Here is an 8,158-nt window from a genome sequence, read left to right as displayed (position 1 = left end):
TCTCTGTCTCTCTGTCTCCTTATCTCTATTTGATCCTCTTTGCCTCTCTGTCTCTGTCTCTTTCTTATCGCTCTGTTTCCCACCTGTCCCCTTCTTTCTCTCTCTGTCTCTGTCTCTCTCTCCTGTCTAAGGAGAAGACAGGAGACGTGGTCTACTTACACTACTTCCCTCACAGGAGCACTATAAGGAAAGTGAGTTTTAAAATGCTATAGAAATGTGAGCTGTGCACAGGGAAATGTTTTCCTAAGATAGTATAGCAGTATCACAAAGGGAAAAAACATATTTTTTTCCTTGACTTTGTATCACGTCACACCCCTCAAAGCCCAGACTATTCATCATTAAGGTGCTGCATCTAAAGTCTGGAAGTAGGTGGGTTGGAGATGGAGTATCTTTGGGTGCTTGAGGTCACCTCCAGCTCGATAGGATCATAGAAGGTGTGAGGGACTTGAGTGATTGTTTGGGTCAGCCTTCATGTTTTACAGATGGATAAGCTGAGGTCCAGAGAGGGGGAGTGACCTTTCCAAAGACACTTTGGTAGTTAAGTAGCCAAGACAAGATTTGAATCCGTGTCCTCCAAATCCAAGTCTCAGGCTGCTGCCACAGGACCTTGCTGCTATTTGCTCCAGTTCTCATCAGGTCCAATTTTCTCCAAAGATGGGCTATGTTAGCAGAGGGAGCCGCAGACTGGCAGCAAGAAGACCAGGACTCTAGTCCCAGAGCCACCATTTACAAATGATGTGACCTTGGCTAAGCCACCTAAATTCTCCATGCCTCAGTTTCCTCATCTGTAATATCTGGATAATGCCTACTTACTCTATAGTGTTATTGTGAGCATATATCAACTGAGACATATAATAAATGGGAAAGCACTTTACAAAATTTGAATCACTACAAACAAGTATTCTTATTTCATGGATGAGGAAATTGAGACCAAAAATGGTTATGAGATTTGTCTAAAGTTACACAATTCATGGCAAAACTGTAACCGGGAAGCAGATCGCCTTATTCCTAGTCTTGTGTCCTTTCCAATATACCACATTTGATATTGAAGAGAAGACAGGCCCATGACTGTGGCCAAGGCAAATTGTGGGACCTGGCCTGGCACGGTCACTACAACGGTCTCTGTGGGTGCAGTCCTTTCAGAAGGAGGGGCTTATGTGCCTATAGAGATTGGAAGGGAAGGTGCATCATGAGAAAGGGATGCAACAATAACAGGTTTCCAGTAGTGGAATAGGGATGATCGTTCTGTGTGATCCAGAAGACATACAAGCCAGACATAAGGGAATATGCCCTCCAGGGGAGGAAGTCACCCTCCACCCCCACCCCATTTGCCCAGTCTTAGCTCTAGCTCTGAGAGCTGGGACAGTATCTAAATACCAGGAAATGTCCATCAGTGAAAAGAATACCAGAATTTCTATTGGAAAGAGGGCAGGTGTTCTTTCCTCTGATCACACTCCTTAGCAAGTGTGTCAGGAGTGCAGGACAGAACTTTGGAAGCTGCTATAGCACAGGGTGTCTTTCTCACTGGCCAGCCCCGTACTCCACATATGGAGGATCTGCATTCTAACTGGGGGTTTTGTCCTTGGGAAAGAAAGGAGAAATGAAACCCGTATCAACTGCCAGTAAAGACTTGGGTAGTCTCCAACCCAAACCACATTCAGCGAGGCGGTCTAAGAAGACAATGGGGAGCCTCTTTCTGCTGAGAACACCATGAATATGCATGTGGTGTAGACTGGGCGATTGACCCTTCTCCCTTTCCCTCCCAGTTCTGGACTTTTGCCACTTTTTTTTTCTTACTCTATTTCATTGCTCCTTCAAAAAATAAATCATACATTCATGAAATTTTGAAGCTAGAAGGAACTTAATCATGTGGTCCAGTTCCCTCATTGTGTGAATGAGAAAAGCTCAGAAAGGTGAAGCTGGTCACACAGTAAGTTCATGGCAGAACCAGAGACAGCATGGTAACTTGGAAAGAACTCTATATTTGGAGTCAGAAGACCTGGTTTTGAATTCCAGTTCTTTGATTTGCTATTTCTCACTTAATTTCTTCATTTAGTAAATGAAGGGGTCCAACTAGATGACCCCTAAATTTACGGTCTAATTCTACAATTCTAAGTCTGTGATTCTATCATGAGAACTGATAAGTTTTCCACTTTCTTCTATTACAGTATTCAGTTTCTCCCCATCTGGCTCCTTCCCTTCTCCCTATATGTACAATTATGTTCCTCTAGTAGTCAAGAGAGAAAAACAACTTGCTTTGACCCTTCTGCCGTTCCTCACTATCATGCCATCTCATCTCTTCACTACTAAAAAAAATGTTCAGATCTGAGGCCTCCGCTTCCTCTTCAACCATTATCTCTCATTCTCTTCCTCCAGCTTCTGCTCCCTCTGGCTAGTGAAACTGCTTCCTCCAAGCTCACTAATGACTTCCTAGTCATCCAATTCAATGACCTTTTTTCCATGTTTATCCTCCTCTTCCCAGCTTATGATACAGTTGATACAACTCCTTCCTGCTGGATAGCCTCTGCTCTGTTGGTCCCACTCTACTGTCTGGACTTTCTTCTGTCTAAATGTTTCTTCTATTTCTTTCGCTGGCCTGTTTCCTCCTTCCAGACACCTTGTTCATCCAGGTTATGTTCTTGCCCCTTTTCTTTCCTATTGGGGAAATAAAAGTGTTTTCCCCTCACCTCGGTCATCTCATTCAGGGGAAAGTGAGAAAACCTGCTAGCTTGTTGGACCTCTGATGGTAAACACTAACTAGATAGGATGGTGTAGACGGTGTAGTTGAGAGCTCCACCCTTGGAAGGAATTTCCAAATTAATGAGATCACATTCAGGCAGGCAAGTAATAATTTATTAAATGCTGCTTGTTGTTGTTCCATCATTCTGTCCATGGGGCTTTCTGGGCAAAGATACTGGAGCGGTTCATCATTTCTTTCTCTAGTGGATCAAGGCAAACAGAAGTCCTTATTATGTACCAAGTGCTAAGTGTTAGGGTGCAAAGAAAGCCGGTCCCATTCCTCAAGGAATTCACATCCTAATGAGACAGAAAACATGTAAATGACTAGTTGTACATAAGATAAATACAATAGATGGGCAGACGAAGACATCACTAGCATCAGGTGGGGGTGGGAGTGGGCAACAAGAAAAAATTTCTTGTAGAGGATGAGATTTGATCTGAGTCTTAAAAAGGAAGCTAGGGAAGCCAGGAGGAAGAGGTGAGGGGGAAGTAGTATCCAAATAGGAACAAGAAGGCCAATGTCCTCAAGTTTGTCTAGGTGAGTGAAGTGTAAGTAGACAGGTGGGAGGGGAGGGCCTGAGGCTGGTATCTCATTCATTCACATTCCACATTGAAACACAGCAAGCCACTTGTTGGTCATTCAATAGCCAATAATGGGATGCTTCCTTAGCTATAACATAAAAAGGCTATTAAACTAAGATACTCTGTCACTTAGCTTGGGCAGATCTAACCCCACCAACCTTCATATAGAAAGAGCATGTCTGGTCAGCAGGCAGGAAGCTGTGGAGCTTTAATCTCCTGGACCAATCATGTACTGGAAGAGATTTTTGCTTTTCAAGGTTAGGAGGAGGCTCCTGCCCCAACTGAAAAGGTGAGAAGGGGCCAGGTTATAAAGGAGCTTATAGCAATTATGATTATGCCATGGTTGATATCATAATCCTTATCCAGGAGAGCATCCCTATCCTCTCCTATATGGCTACCTTACGCTAATAATACATCATTCAAGACCCAACCCAAATCTTGTGCCCTCCATGAGGCTGTCCTCAGCAGCTAAGGCCATCATCCTTTCTTCCTTCACTGGAATCCTAAAGCATCTATATACTGTATAGAGTAATTTAATTATATGTCATAAATATGAATTGATACATATTTGCACACATATTCATATATATATGTATGTGTGTATGTATATATGTATATACACATATATATATATAGGTTTCTTGAACTATTAAAATTGGTCAAACTTTAAAAAAAAGGCGGGGCTTCTACTTTACTGACTTCATGCCTTTGGGTTATACTTTATGCCTGGAATGTCTCTTCTCTTTACTTGTTGAATCAGATTCCATTCCTCATAGCCCAAGTTAAATACTAGCTCCTCCAAGAAACCTTCCATAACCCCCTCAGTCAAATAATGACCTTCCTCCTTCTGATAATACCTATGATCTTGTTTTTACTTTTTTAACTCATTTATCATGTAGCATTTTCTATCGTAGTTATTTTTGTAAATACTATTATACAACCAGTAGACTATATTTGTACAGTTAGATCCATGTGTCACACTAACTGTATCTCACCAGTGCCTAACACAAGGGTCTCTACTCAGTAGGAACTTAAGTGTTTTCTGAATGGTCTCAAAATGTTTTCAAAGAGAAGTAACACATTTGATCTCTGGGTTCAGGAAGATAGCAGTTGTTATCAACATAGCTCCCTTGAAGGTGCCTATTTCATCCCATTCTAAAATTTTATTATAGATGGTAAGTAAAAAGTAAGAGATCCAGAACTTCTGAACTAATCCATTCTATAATTTACATCTGTAGAGTCACATGTATTGGGGAAATTTCTGCATCTTTAAAAGTCAAGACTCAGGGAAACATGACCTTAATTAAATTAAATAGTCATTTCTCAAGCCTGGGTATTACTTTCCTACCACAAGAGTTTTCAATTTGCCCTGAAATATATTATGGAACCACAAAATCCTAAGTCTAGAAGAAATTCTTTGGTTCATCCTTTTACCTTGATCAGAACCATCCCAGGAAGATGAGAGTCAATATATTTTCATGACCTAAGGAAGAAACTCTACCCTCATTTGTTAAACCTCATTCCAACGTTGCCTGAAGGGAGAAGAGAATAGATAGAGATGGGTATGTGGGGAGACATGGGGATGGACCAGGTAGTCTAATCTCATCCCCACATCCCCTACTTTATAGATGGGAACAGTGAAGCTCAAAAATGCCTAGTGATATGCCCATTGTCAGCCAACAAATGAGGAGAATTATAAATAGAACCCAGGTGTCCTAACTCCCAATCCAGTGTTGCATCATAGAATGGGAATTGGAGGAAATGTGCCCGTTATACAATACTGATGCCACTTCAACAAAAAGGAGTATTTGGAAATTCAAAATGATTGTAGCAAAATAAGGGCGCAGCTAGGTAACACAGTGGATAGACTGCTGGCCCTGGAGTCAGGAGGACCTGAGTTCAACTTCAGCCTCAGAAACTCACTAGGTATGTGACTCTGGGTAAGTCACCTTACCCTGTTTGTCTCGATTTCCTTATCTGTAAAATGAGCTGGAGAAGGAAATGGCTAACCATGCTAGTATCTTTGCCAAGAAAAACCCAAATGGGGTCACAAAGAGTCAGGCACAACTGAAAAAAAAACTGAACAACAGCAAAGTAATGTATTGGAAGATCATAAATAGAATTTTGTATCTCCTATCTGAAGCCTCTTGCAGGTTCTTCCATGGTGCCACACATGTCCTAATTTTATAGAGGGATTTCAGATTGGGCAGTAGGGCAGTCACTTTCATGGAGGTCACACATTGGAACTTGCTCAAATCTCAAATCTCAAATGCTCAAATGCTCAAATCTCAAATCTCACCAGCAAGTTTATTCCAAGTAGGAGGACAGTAGAGAAGGAAGAATGGAATGACAGTTCATATCTCTTTTCTACTGTGCCTCTACAGAATTCTCTCTCTTCCAAAAGGGCTGCCATTATGAAACTCCTAGAAAGCCTTAGAAGGGCATCTAGATGGTGTGGTCAATAGAGTGCCAGACCTGGAGTAAGGAAGACTTACCTTCCTGAGTTCAAATCTGGCCTCATATACTTCCTAGCTGTGTGACCCTGGGCAAGTCATCTAATCCTGTTTGCCTCAGTTTCCTCATCTGTAAAATGAGCTGGAGAAGAAAATGGCAAACTGCTCCAGCATCTTTGCCAAGAAAACCCCAAATGGGGTCATGAAGAGTTGGACACAATTTAAAAAGACTGAATGAAAATAACAGAAAGTCTTACAACATCTGCATTGGAAGGCACCTGACCAGACATTTAATAAATCCCATCATTTTCCCCAGCTGCCACCAAATCAACATTTCATACAGATCGGAGGAAATCGTACCCACTGAATGATTTTTTTTTTTCCTAGACAGAGTGTTCCTCGCTGTTTTGTTTTTTTTTAAAATACTGATTTCTTTTGAAATATGGGTGGGGAGAAGGGGCAAGATGATAAGTTCAACCAGAGGGCAAGGGAGTCAAATTCTCAGTGACCTATTGCACCATGTGGGCTGTGCCACATATGGCCCAAAACACTCAGGAGTGTGGCTAGAATCAGATTAAAATGTAATTGGGAAATATTTAATAAAGTAAATAAAAATTCAATAGAATATAGGTAATGTTACATTTTAAAACTAAGTCAATATGCTGCCACAGGCATCCTTATGTGTGGTTTGGTAGCCCCTATTTCTGAGTTTGACATCACTGCCTTACCCAGTTGTGTATAGACATGTGGTGCCATGGGCTTTATTTATTCTGGACTGTTTTCTTGGACTTTTGCCTCCTATGATGTACTGGAGAATGTCTGTTGCTATTCTTCAGTTTCTCTGGTCTCTCTGATTTATAGGACTCCAGGAAAATGTATTTTCACAAGCATTTCTAAGTTTTTCTTAGCCTTGGCCATGAGCCCATTATTTCTATATCTTAAGCCGTGGTCCAGAAATCCAAGTCACATTCTTAGATATTTTCTTTTTAAGTAGCCATTCACTTCCCAAACCTTAACTTTCTTTTATATTCCTTGTTCTCAGGAAGGGAAATTCTTCCTGGGTGTGCTGTCAGGATGAGGAAACTGCTGCTCTTCAGCTTCAACCTGGTCATTCCTTCTGCCTCCCCACCTGATGCTCAAAATTCATTGAGATGGAAAGTTTGATCTGAGAGCTTTGATCCCTGTTTATATGCAAGTATCCTTTGGATATTTAATATATTAGATTAAAACTAAAAACTTAAATGATAAAATTATAAAACTTATACTAAAACTAAAAAAAATTAAAATGAAAAAATAATAAATTATAGCTTATAAAATTGTATATGCAATAGATAATTACAACTTACACTAAAATAAAACTTAAATTACAAATTTTAATTTATAAAATATGTAAAATCATGAAACTTACATTTAAACTAAAACAACTTTAAAAAATATTAAATTATAACTTTAATTTAATTAAAAGTATTAAATAGCATAGATTTTAATTTATTAAATTATATGTGAATACATAACATTATAAGACATTTAAACTAAAAACAAATTATAGATTTTAATTTGTAAAATTATATAGGAAATATATAAAATTATAAAATGTATATGAAATAAACAAAGCTTAAAACTTCAAATTATTTACTGAAAGTTAGTTACTTAAAACTTCAGAGAACAAAGGCTATATATTTAGACCTGGAAAGAGATCGTCCAATTAGAAGGGTTCTTTTTTCAATTAAAATTTTTAAAATAAACAGAAATCTATTTTTCCTCCCATCCACCCTGGACAGGGAGTGGAAGGGAGACAAGGAACATATTTTCTTGTAACAAATATGCATAATCAAGGAAAACAAATTCTCTCATTGGTCATGCTCACATACACACACACACACACACACACACACTCTCTCTCTCTCTCTCTCTCTCTCTCTCTCTCTCTCTCTCTCTCTCATTTGTAACCCTCTGCACTTTGAGTTTACCTGTCAAGAGGTGGATAGAATATCTTATCATCAATGGTCTGGAATCATGGGTGGTCATTGCATTGATCAGAGTTCTTTACAATTTTGAAAGCTATCTTTATAGTGATGTTCTTTTCAAATAAATTGTTCTCTTGGTTTTGATCATTTCATTTTTCATCAGATTTTCAAAAGAGATGATTTCAAAGAGACATGGAAAGATGTATATTAACCGATATTGAGGTGAACAGTGACAGAAGAATGATTTATACTATAACATCAGCAATGTAGCTTCTTGGGTTCTTAACCTGGAGTCCATGAAACCAATTATTGTTTCTCAATATGTTGATAAGTGTATTTCAATATAATTGGTTTCTTTTATAATCCTATGTATTTTAATATATTGTTCTGAGAGGGGTTCCATAGGCTTCACCAGAC

General features: G+C 39.2%; 1 long non-coding RNA gene across 2 annotated transcripts in view; it reads left to right on the top strand.

The window, feature by feature from the left end:
- LOC138158386 (uncharacterized) overlaps positions 1–7,500 on the top strand; it is a 44,720-nt gene extending 37,220 nt beyond the window's left edge. For both annotated transcript variants that reach the window (XR_011167625.1, XR_011167626.1), the window contains exon 3: positions 6,817–7,500. This is a non-coding gene — a long non-coding RNA (uncharacterized lncRNA). The remainder of the gene's footprint in view (positions 1–6,816) is intronic.
- Positions 7,501–8,158: the final 658 nt, after the last annotated feature.

This window comes from Petaurus breviceps, unplaced genomic scaffold, assembly GCF_028583685.1.
Source record: "Petaurus breviceps papuanus isolate PSGF00001 unplaced genomic scaffold, PetGlider_PUasm1.0 174, whole genome shotgun sequence".
Classification (NCBI taxonomy): Eukaryota; Metazoa; Chordata; class Mammalia; order Diprotodontia; family Petauridae; genus Petaurus; species Petaurus breviceps.
This window is presented reverse-complemented; position numbering and strand designations above follow the sequence as displayed.